We start from the raw sequence: 12,537 nt of genomic DNA on the forward strand, positions 1-12,537 counted from the left end.
TTCCAAGTTGACATCAAACCACTAATCGCTAATATTTGGGTTAGACCATTCCAAAAGCTCTGAAACCACCTGAAACTATGAGAAACTGTCAAATGTCTTTCTGAAATGGAGATATTCAATGTCTACAACACTCCCTGACCCACTAATTTAGTAACCCTCTCAAAAATGGAAATACAGTTAGTTAGTTTGGCATATTGTCCCACATTAAGGAAACATGGCTGGGTGATCTGTGTGGCCAGCTAAAAAACTGCAATTATGGCCAGTAATTTTGAGTACTTCTATCCACTCTTCCACTCTGAATCTGCCTGCTGGCAGGTCCATCATGAGAAGAAGAGTCCCTCTTCTCCTCTGCACAGGAAGTTCCAGAGGAAGAAATTTCCATGTCCCAGAAGTGAGGGATAGAGTAAATTTCATGGATTAGCTTTAAGAGGAAAAGGGGTTTTGTGCTTTACTGGCCCTGAAGAAGTCCCTAGATGGGTGGTTATCATCTCCCATTCATCTAGGAAGGATTTTTATTTCACCACATTCAAGACAGAGAAGAGACAATAGAAGTTGACTCTCATATTTTAAAATCCATTGAGTAAACTGGCTCTTTGACCAGTGAGGAAATTCCTTCATCATTCCAAAGCATTAAAGCCTTCAGTCCTGAATCAGAACATGAATGGCCAAGCAGAAGTGGCTCAAAGTCCCCCCAAATCAAAGGGACTCACCTGTTTACCCCCCTCCCATTATCTACACAAAAGCTATTGAGAGCAATAGCCCAAGCTGTGGTCCAGTGATTGACTGGTCTGTTACACTGCTGCTAGCAAAGATCTTTATTGGGAAAGGACAAAAACAAAACCAGACACCCAGGTGATAGCACTTTAGAGTGAACCTGTGGTGCTCCAAGGCTCTGGTCTTCTTGTATGGCCTACCAGAGAGTAGCAGGATATCTCTATGACAAGATCAGCTGTAGCTGTGTCCTTCACAGCATTTCCCAATTCCTCGCCTAGTCTCTCAGATGTGTCTATGTCAAAAGTTTCAGTACCCTGACAGGTTTGACTTTGTTAGACTTTGGGGATGCCTAACTTGAAAGGCAGACAGCTGTGGGTGAAAGAAAAAAAAAAAAAGGTCTGCAGCTGCTCAAAATCCTTAACTATCCCTCTGGGGTTTAAAGGGGAAGTAGGGCTGTTCTCCCAACATAATAATTGGTGGGGGTGGGTTTGGCTAAACCAGCACTTGGGAACGGGAAGTACACAATGTGCAGAGAATGGACTATGGATGGAGAGAGGATATTGTGGTGGAAAGAATTAATTGGATCAGGAGCCTGTGGCAAAAGATAGATTAGAGAGGGATAGAATTGGGCAGAAGCAAAGAGATTGTGAGTCAGTCTGTGTTTGTGGACTGGAACCCAAGGCAATAGGATAGGTGTCAGTTGTAGATCCCTAGTAGTTTGGGGGTAACCCTGGGCATGGATTCCCCAATGGCTGGATTTGTGGCTTGGGTGAGTATTGTTTTGTGGTTATTTGAAGAGAACTGAGGCTTGAGCGGTGCAGGGACAAAAGCTCTACTCCATCCCAAGACTGAACAGCTAGCCAGCACCACTTGGTGTACTGCTGGGTCTCACTGCTGATGTTCCTCCCACCTTCTCCCACCCCAGCAAGGTTAGCATGTGGAAATGATGATGACAGAGTCCTGGAAGATGGGAGACATCTGCAGGCACAGCTCTGAGGTTCCCCAGTAACGTCCACATGGAAAATGAGAACACTTGAAGTTGAGAAGGACAAAGCAGCTATAGAGGGTTTGAGATTCAGAGTGGTACGAATGTGGCTGGGTCTATTAGTTATTTTCTTAATGGATAGAGAGAGAGAGTGCTGGAATTAGAACCAGAAATCCTGGTTTGGGATCTGGCCTCATTGACTCACAATGTGAAATCCTTGGCAAGTCACTTCACTTCTAAGCCTCTCAGATTCCTCACCTACAAAATGAGAATAGCAATACTTGTGCTGCTCACATCATAGCACTATTGTGAAGAAAGAACTTCAAAAACCTTCAAATGCTATAAAAATATGAATTATGATTTGTTGATCAGTCATTTTTAGTTATCTCTGATTCTTCATGGCCCCATGTAGGGTTTTCTTGGCAAAGATACTGAAGTGATTTGCCATCTCCTTCTCTAGCTCATTTTATAGATGAGGAAACTGCGGCAAACAGGGTTCAGTGACTTGTCCAGGGTCTCACAACTAGTAAGTATATGAGGCCAAAATTGAACTCTGAAAAATGTCTCTTCCTGACTCCAGGCCTGGCATTCCATCCACTCTGCCACCTAGCTGCCATAATTTATTATTATGAACCCATTTTGACTTCTAACGATCACTGTTTCCTTTTCTAAGAAAATTTAAGAAGCTGTTTTCAATTTTTCTCTAGGAAATTATTACCTAGAAAAAGTTTGCATACCTGCAGTTTCCAAATCTACTTTTTTCCCACTTAAAAAAATGCCATTTTTTAAAAATCTCCAATTTCCTAGGACCTCACCTATTCTCTACGATTTTTTCAGATTACCAATATTGTATCATTGTTTCTAAACTGTGAGACTTTTAATCCATTTAAGACATATAGGAGCTCAGTAATTATTTTGTTTCTTAGGAGAAACAACTTTATTTAGTGTATAAAATGATATGCCTGGAGTTAGGAAGCTCTGAGTTCTAGTTTTGCTTCTGCTACCTAGCTATGTGATCATAGGCAAAGTACTTGAGTCTCTGAGGTTCGTCAACCACAATACTAAGCCTTATTTTCTTTATCTGTACAATGTGGATGATAATAACATATGTAGAACCTACTTGCCAGATTATTATAAGGTTCAGATGAGATAATATGTGCATAGTGGTAAGGAAACATCAATTGATACTCATCTCAACAGAAGTTACTATGGAAAGCAGTTGCAGTGAGGAATGCTTTTCACCCCTTTTCCCTAGAGGAAATCATTGAAATAGAATCTAGTCTATTCCTACTCACTCAGGGCATATTGAGAGTACATCCCTCTTTTAAGGTCTCTCTTCTCACTCCCCTTTTCTCAGCTCGTGGGAGAAGTTTCAGGAGTAGTTAGAGAAAGACCAAAAGGTACAAAGTGACCTTTTTACATGCATATGATGAAATTTACTGATGAAGGTTTTAGAATAGAGCAAAAGACTCAGTTCCATGTGACTTCCTTTCTCCGAAAAGCTAGAAAGCTTAAAGATAGACATTATAAATAAAATTCACAAAATGCCCTGAGCCCCAAGTCTGTCGAGCCAAGCTAGGAGAATGTTTTTTCAGCCAGTTGAATGTAGCGTAATTATTCACGGGCTTCTCCACCCCATTCCCTTATCATATTCTCTAGAGCAAAATCTAACTGCTCTGATTGGAATTATCTTGGGGAGAATTATCTGATGATTATCTGGCAAGATAGATATGGGACATTGAGGTCCTCCCTCCAGCTGAACTGCCAAGCATTGGAACTACCACAGAGAATGAAACTCTGAACATAGATTTACCTGCAAGACTATTTTATGGAGAACTCTTACAAGGCAGGGGTCAAAAGAAGTAGTACAAGGACACTCTCAAGATCTCCCTGAAGAACTTTGTTATTGATTGTGAGACATGGGAGATGCTGACACTTGACTGCCCAACATGGCACGCCTTTCATCAAAGAAGGCACCACCGTGTTCCAAGAGCAAAGCAGAATCAAGTAGAAGAAAGGAAACAGATGAACAAAACTAGTTATCTCCATCCCAAATGTACAAATGGACTATTTGTGCCAGACCCATGGTAGTGCCTTCTGAACTTGAACTGGGCTGATCAGCCTTAGTCGAACACACTGGACCCTGATCCCAGCTTTGGGAGGGATAAAAAACAACAAGAACAAATTCACCAAGTCAGGCTGTGATTAAAATTAGCTTAAAATTTAACAAAGCATGATTTTAAAATGTAAATCATCAGTAAGAAAATTTTAAAACAGGAGAGAAACACTTAGTAATGACCCATGAATGCCACAATAAAATGGGAAGAAACAGAAAGAGGAGGAAATTCAACATTTTTCCAATGGTTTCTCCAAGTAGTCATAATTTGGTCACTCCCTGTTAGATTCTCTTGATCAGGCAGCATGCCAGAGAAAGGAAAATGTGCCAACCCTTATAAAGCCAAGAGAGTTGACTCCTAGAAAGTTTCTCCTTCTTCTGCAAGTACTCCTGATGCTTGTCTTTCTCTCCAGCTTTCTCCATTGGCATCCTTCTTCAGATAGATTTTCTAAAGCTCACTAGAGTACCATACTTTGCCTTCCAGTTCTGTTCCCACAATAGATTCAGCCCTTCCTCAGGGAGAAGACATACTACAAGACATACCACACCCAGTGTCTTCAGGGAGTTATGTTTCTTTGCAAAGCAGCCAAAACCTTCACAAAATGACTTTCGTGATCATCATTGAAACCATTATTTTCAATTCTTGATGTTTTTTAAACTTTTTTTTTTGGGTTTGAAGATCTTTCTTCCTTGAAGGAACAAGAGGAAACAAATGGGAAGGAACTTAGTAGTTCTCTTTGCTCAGTGACATTAAACTATCTTCCCTTTAAAGAGCAAAACCATCTCATCATTCTTTGTTCAGTCCCTTGCATCAAACATAGCTTTTAAAAACATTTTCATTTAATTTAATATGTTTTGTAAGAGTTTGCTATTTAACATTATCTAACGTTCCAGCAAAACCAAAACAGGGCTTTTGGGACCCATTAACAAATTTTAAAAGTTTGAATCTTTTGTGTTAATGTAAAGTAGGAGTTTTGAGCCTTTACTATGACACATATGACTTATCACAAAACAACTGATGACTGGAGATCAGCATTTCCTAGGATTCAAAAAGCAACTCTTGACTTTGACCCCACCCCTTCTGGCCATGTTTTCTCATCATTTTTCTGACAGGTCCACGCTCTTTCTTTGGATTTGCCGTTGGCTATGAATCCCATCCTCTCTTCCATCTTTGGTACATGCTCCTGTCCTTAAGCTAATTATGTTTACTACCCCAGCAAGAGGAGGCAAACTAGAAAATATCTTGCAGTACAAAAATAGTCTGCTTACTGATCCTCATATGGTTATAGCTAGTGCTAGCACCTTACTATTTGCTATTTTCAATTCAATTTAGACTAGCAAATATTCCCTCTGCATCTTCTATATGTTGAGCACTGTGCTAGATTCTAGAAGAGATACCAAGATAAATAAGGTATGATCTCAGCTTTCCTAGAGCTTTACTCTAGTAGAAGAATATAGGCTGTACAAATAACTTTAATACAAAGTGGACCTAACTAGGGCATTAGTATTGGGCAAGGCTTGAGAAGACAGAAAAATTAAACAGAAGAGTTTAATACTTGGAGTCGGGAAACCCTGCCTCTGAAACTTGCTGGCTCTCTGACCATGGGAACTCACTTATTCTCTCTCATCTTCAATTCCCTCATCTATAAAATGGGAATCCTATACTTGTGATTCTTATTTCACCAGGTTATTATGAAACCCAAAAGAGGTAATTTTTATAAAGAGCTTTGTAACCTTCAAAGCATTACAGAAATGTCCTTTGTTGTTGGCACCATCATCTCTGATAAAGGGAAGTTTGATACAAGGCAATCCACCTTGATCCCCAACAAAGGGGCTTTATTTTTTCCATGTACAAAAATATTAATTTTTCAAATAACATCTTATTTTCCCCAATTATATGTAAAAACAATTAACATTATTTTTTTTAATTTTGAGTTCCTAATTCTCTGCCTTCCTCCCCTCCCTGACACAGTAAGCAATCTGATATAGATTTTGCATGTGCAATCATGGAAAACAGCTTTCCATATTACTCATTTTGTGAAAGAGATTGTAAACAAAAAACAGAAGAAGAAAGTGAAATACAGTATGTTTTGGTCTGCCTTCAGCCTCTATCGGGTCTTTCTCTGGAGGCAGAAGGCATTTCTTAGCACAAGTTTTGGGGAATGTCTTGGATCACTATATTGCTGAGAATAGCTAGGTCATTCACAGCTGTTCATCTAACAATATTGCTGAGGGGCCTTAATTATCGGAAGACCCAAAAGACTCTGTTATAAGGCGCTCCCACATCACAAACCTGAAATATAGAATTATACTGACTCGATTCAACAGGCATTTTTATAATAATGGAATAAAATATTTACTTACAAAGAGCAAAAGTACTATACAAAGACAAAAATAAGACTATCCCTGCCCCCAAGGACATTGCATTCTACTTGGGATACATGGTCACAGACACAGGAAACTCAAAGTAATTTGGAGAAGGAGAGTAGTCAAATCTTTGACAGGGTAGAATAGAGAAGGTTTCATTGAGAATGTGACACCTAAGCTGAGCCTTAAAGAAAGATAATTCCTAAAGATGGGTATGAAGAGGAGTTCATTCTAGGCATGGGGGAGAGCTAGTGTGTACAAATGCAGAGAGGCAATGGAACATTAAAATTAAGAGACAGCTAGTCCAGTCTGGCTGGAATATGGAGGGTGGGAAGAGATAATTTTGTAAGATCACCTTGAATGCTAGGTTTGTTTGGAGCTAAATTGTGGAGGATCAGGCTGAGGCATTTGTATATTATTTGGAGGCAATAAGGAACAACTAACAGATTGGTTAAAACAACAACAAAAAACAATCTTACTTTCCATCTTGGAATCAATACTGTGTATTGGTTTCAAGGCAGAAGAGCAGTAAGCCCTAGGCAATGAGAGTTGAGGGACTTACCCAGGGTCACATAGCTAGGAAGTGTCTGAGGTCAAATTTGAACCCAGGACCTCCCATCTCTAGACCTGGCTTTCAATCCATGGAGTCAGCTGTCTCCCAAGTTTTTGATCAAGAGAATGGCAGATTTGGGAAATTTTGGCAGCAACCATGGAAGATTCAGTGAAGAGGGAAGGGAATAGAAGCAGGGGAAGCAATGATATGATATAATTATTATAGCAGTGTAGGTGAGATAATGAGGGTCCAAATTAGGTTGGTGGACCTACGTTAGAAGAGAAGTGGATTAAAAGAAAGTGTGAATATAGAATCAAAAGGATTTAACTGCTATTTGAAGATGGGGGATAGGATACAAGAAAAAAAAAGATTCAAGGACAATTCTGAGTTTATGGATATGGTTGTCAGGGACTATGCCTATAGTTGATGATATAGAACTGTGATTCAGAGAAGTATTTGAGCTGGATATATAAATTTAGGAGTCATCAGCAAGGGAAGGAAAATTGGAGCAAATAAGATCAACAAAGAACTATACTTAGGAAATGAGAGATAGATTGATCTAGGAAGGGAGACTGCCAAGAGGGGGTAGAACAAGAAACAGGAGAGAATAATGACATGAAAGTCAAAGGAAAAGAGAGCATCTAGGTGAATGGGTGGGGGTGTAAATATTATCAAAAGCAGCAGGAAAGAGGACAAGATACACAAGGACTAATATGTTTTTAAAACTTTGCAAATACAAGGGTCAACTGAAATCCCCTTTAAAATTTGTCTGGCATATTATACTTATAAAAGGTCAGGGGAGCAGCTAGGTGGCTCAGTAAATAGAGAACCAGCCCTGGAAACAGGAGGTCTCAGGTTCAAATCTGGCCTATTGCTCTTCTGCCATGGAACCAATATTTAGTATTGATTCAAAGAAGAAGAGAGAGAGAGAGAGAGAGAGAGAGAGAGAGAGAGAGAGAGAGAGAGAGAGAGAGAGAGAGAGAAAGGGAGAGAATAGGGAGGAAGAGAAAGGAGAGGAGAGGGGGAGAGAGAGAGAGAGAGAGAGAGAGAGAGAGAGAGAGAGAGAGAGAGAGAGAGAGAGAGAAAGAGAGAGAGAGAGAGATCAAGAATATGACTAGGCAGAAAAAAAGAAAATGGCCTTGGGCTCCAGATTTAACTGTATTTCTATACTTTCCTATATCCCAACACTCATTTATATAAAATAAGAGAGGAAATTTACAGTTGAAAAAAGTGGAGAACCCTAAAGCTATTTAATATTTATTGAGGAAATAGCTTTAATTTGATCACAAATTGGCATATTGTAGACTTCAGAGATTAAAATTAGGCATATAGAATGCTCATCATAGGCTAGACTGAGTTTACTTAGAGAAACCCTGGCCCAGTGATAAGGAAGTCCATTCAAAATAAAATACACTTAGGGGCATTAGCTAACTTGAAGGAACCTGCTCTGTATCTCAACAAGAATGACACCTGAGCAAAGAATCTTGATTGTGAGAGAATTAACTTCTAGCCCAAAATTCTGGAAAGAAATAGATAGTCCATTCCAAAAAGAAAAAAAAAAGCTGAGAAAGTGGGGAGTTTTGTTTGTTTTGTTTTGTTTTCCTTAGAGCTGTTGCTAGTATTATATTATTGAGCCAAGGACTGCTGATAAATATTTAGAGACAGACAGACAGACAGACAGACAGAGAGATGGAGAGATACAGACAGACAGACTGACTGCCTAACAGGCAGGCAGGCAGACAGACAGAAAGATAGAAAGACAGACAGATAGATGAATGGATGTCTCTGCCTTTAAACTAAAGCAGCAGGGCAGAGGCAATTCTTTCCATGAGGAAGAGATAGATTAAAATCATTGATTTCAGCTAAAGCCACAAGTTGAACATAGAGTAACTAGCCACATGGCCATTTGTAGATGGGAGCTGTGCCTAGCAACAACGGATGTAGACTACAGATCTGGCAGAGAATACATATCAAGTGAAAACAGCACAACGAAATCACTTGAAGATACCTATGGTCCCACAGCATGAAATACATGAATTATCTATCTACAGATAGGCTGGTCACCTTTACTCCTCATTGCCTGCACCTCCAAACATATATCTTAGCCATAAGTGTTCCTTACATATTTGCCTCTCCGTGATTATTCCCTAGATTCCATTAATGATATTTATATTTTTAGGAAGATGTATGCATTCCAGGTACATGGGAGAAAAATTTTGTTGCTACTTCTTTTCTCTGCATATTGTTTTATTAAGTGTCTTTGCTTTGAACTAATTGTGCCTTCTACCTACTAAAAGTGGGAGCTTATGAGCTATGATTTTAATGATGCAGATCCATGAGATACATTGAATCAAGGCATTATCTTCTCTAGGGAACCTCCTCTGTGATTTGAAGGACACTACATAGTATTAGACAAAATAATAACAAAATTCATCTGGAAGAAGAAGAGGTCAACACTGTCAAGAGATATAATGGGGGGAAGGAGGAAGAAGGGGAATTCAGCATTACAGATCTCACATTATATTACAAAGCAATAATTATCCAACTCCTTTGGTACTAGATGAAAAATATAAAAACAAATGAAAGGAATGAACTGAAAAAACCAAGACCTAGAAATCACTTTGCCCAGAATTCTAGTACTTAATAACCCCAGGAAGGCATAAATATTGGGAAAGGGATTCTATTTGACAAGAACTACTAAGAAAACTTGGAACCAGTTTGGTAAAACATAGGTTTAGGTTGACATCCTATACCATTTTACAGAATAATTACAAGTGGACAATGATCTAAACATAAAAGTCCTACCATAAAATAAAAATTGGAGTTGAGTTATAGGTTATAGGTTTCACAATTAGAACTAGAAGAAAAGTTATGACTTGGGACAAATATTCATATTAAACATCTCTGATAAAAGTCTTAACTTGCCATCACTACCAAGAATTGACACCAATCTATGTAACTGAGTCACTTCCAAATTACAAGTAGCAAAGGATGTGAATGATTTTCAAAATGAAAAAATATACATTTTCAACAACCACCTGAAAAAATGTTCGAAACCACTAATAACCAGAAAAAATACAAGTTGAAATATTCCTGAGACTCCTCTCAGAGTTATCATGTTTTTAAAAAAGGATCAGAGCACCATAGAGGTCTTTGAGTCTAACTTCACATAGCTAGGAAGTATCCAAGACCACATTTGAACCCAGGTCCACCTGACTCCAGACGTGGAGTTCTATCCACTGTGCTCCCTAGCTGCCTTTGAATATGACACATTAAAGAAATATAGAAAGGTTGATGCAGACTAAAGAAAGCAGAGAGCAGAAAACAATAACTTTAGCAATGGCAAAAACAACAAACATTTAGATAAAACAAAATGTGGATGAAATTTAATAGTCACTGTTAATACAATACTTTAAACAAGGTTGAAGGTTATATCGCTTCTTTCTGTTAACAATTCATCAATTTACTGTTTTAAGGGAAAGTACTTTCAAGAGGGACCTGTTTCCTTTTCTCTGCCTATCCAATCTTACTCATTACTTGAAACCCAGCTTAATTCCTACATTTTCCATACCGTATTTGCTGTGAAGTGTCTGTTGAAATAAAATTAGATTAAACTATAATTTCTTTTAAAAAAAGGAAAAATCAAAGGTCATTGGATTTAACAATTAAGAGATTGTTGGTAACCTTTGAGAGAAGAGTTTCAGGAAAATGGTGGGGTTGGAAGCCAGATTGTAAGGGGCTGAGAGTGAGTGGGTAGCAAGGAAGTAGAGGCAGCCATGACTTTCCAGAGTTTGGCAGTTAAGAGGAAAGAGAGATATAGGATGATAGCTTGAGGGAATGGTTTTCTAAGAATGAGGTGAGATCTGGGCGAGTTTGTAGGCAGCAGGGAAGGAGCCCTTAGATAGGGAGAGAGTGAACAGGAAGGGGGAAAAAAAGGAATAATGTTTACTGATTGAATTGATAGGGCAAGCTCTCTGGGGAAATAGGAAGGGATGGAATCAAAGGCACAGGTAGAAGGGCCGACCTTGACAAGAAGGGCTATCTCTTTCTTAGAGACTATAGCAAAGGAATAAAAAAACGGGTGAATGTGTAGGGGATTTTTGAGCTATAGAGAAGCGAAGATGAGCCAGCTCATGACAGATGGCCTGGATTTTCTCAGTAAAGTAGGAGGAAAGGTCATGTGCTGGAGGGGGTGGGGAGTGGTATAAAGGGTTTGAGGAGGGAGGGGAAGGTTTAAAACAGAAGTTTCAAGAAGCGTGATAGGGAATGAATCAGTGAAAAATAAAAGGACTGCCAAGCAGCAATAAGGTCCCAACTGAAACTAGATAATATGAATTTAGAGTGGCCCCAGTCATTAGAGTTATTTCATTTCCTGTAACAGCATTCAACAGCAACAAGCAGGAGCAGAGGAGGTGTTACATGTAGTCACACATATGGATATGGTGGAGGGCTGGCAAGGTAGAGAACAGTGGGAGGACGAGAGGGCAAGGGACTTCAAGGGGGAAGGGAAATGTATTATGGAAGTGGTCAACAATTGAGTCAAGATTATAAATGGAGAAAGTGAGGACAGAGAAATTACAAAGTGGGAGAACAGGGAGAAATAGAGACGGGGGTCAGAGTACGAATGAAAAATAAATCTAGAAGGAATGAAGCAAAAAAAAAAATGGAAGACTAGGAAACTGTGATCAAAGAAGGGAATTTCAGCGTCCAAGATTGTGAAGGTGTATACAGTTAAGAGTGATGGTAAGAGCTAAGCCATGACCAATACCTCGAGAAGATGAGGTAGGATAAAGACTGAAGCACTTAATAAACTTGGGAGGCCAAGTGTTCAAGGAGACATCAACATATATATTGAAGATCCTCAGTTAATAAGGGAAGGGGTAGAGATGAACAGGAAGATTAAGTGGCAGAGAATGAATTCTTTTATAAGGAAGAGAAAGTGGCGTGAAGACCAGTGGATTACACTTATAAGCAATAGGACGGGAAGACCTAGGGAGATGTGGTGAACCTCAAAAGGGGAGAAGAGGAAGAGATGGAAGAAAATGTTTATATATAATGATAATATAGTGATATTATTATATGCATAATATAATAATAAGATTGAAGGAAGGGATTGCACCTACTGTTCTTTTTGTCTCTTTTAGAAGGTATAATAGAAACAGCAATATGTAAAGAGGCTTACTAAGGGTATGGTGCCTTCTGGGGAGAGCCAGGTCTCCAGAGGCATCAAAAATGGGACCATGCAATGGGTTCAAGTCAAGAACACATATGATACCAGTGGAATCACGCGTCGGCCACGGGGGGTGGGAGGGAGGAAAAGAAAATGATCTTTGTCTTTAATGAAAAATGCATGGAAATGATCAAATAAAATACTATAAAATTTAAAAAAAAATGGGACCATGAGAAAAAAGAGGTCTAAGATGGTCTAAGAGGTCTAAGATGAAGAAGAGTGGAAGTGGTGGGGAGAGGTCAACAGGAACTAGGTAAGGTTAGGTTTGAGAGGGCAGAGAAACTTGACAGAAATATCCCCCTCCTCTTGACTCCAGATCATGGGGATTAATAGAGCAACTGGTATTGCCAATGACAGAGAGAGAAAGAGACAGAGACAGAGTCAGAGTCAGAGTTGGGGGAGGTGAGGCAGACAGAGACAGAGATAGAGTTGGGGGAGAGAGGGGGGGAGACAGAGGGAGGAAGAGAGAGAGAGAGAGAGAGAGAGAGAGAGAGAGAGAGAGAATGGTCCTTGTCAGGAAGCATATATTCCAGTTGGTGAGACTGTATTAACATGCAGGAACAATAGCAAAC

This window comes from Monodelphis domestica, chromosome 4 (genome assembly GCF_027887165.1).
Source record: "Monodelphis domestica isolate mMonDom1 chromosome 4, mMonDom1.pri, whole genome shotgun sequence".
NCBI classification, from domain to species: Eukaryota; Metazoa; Chordata; class Mammalia; order Didelphimorphia; family Didelphidae; genus Monodelphis; species Monodelphis domestica.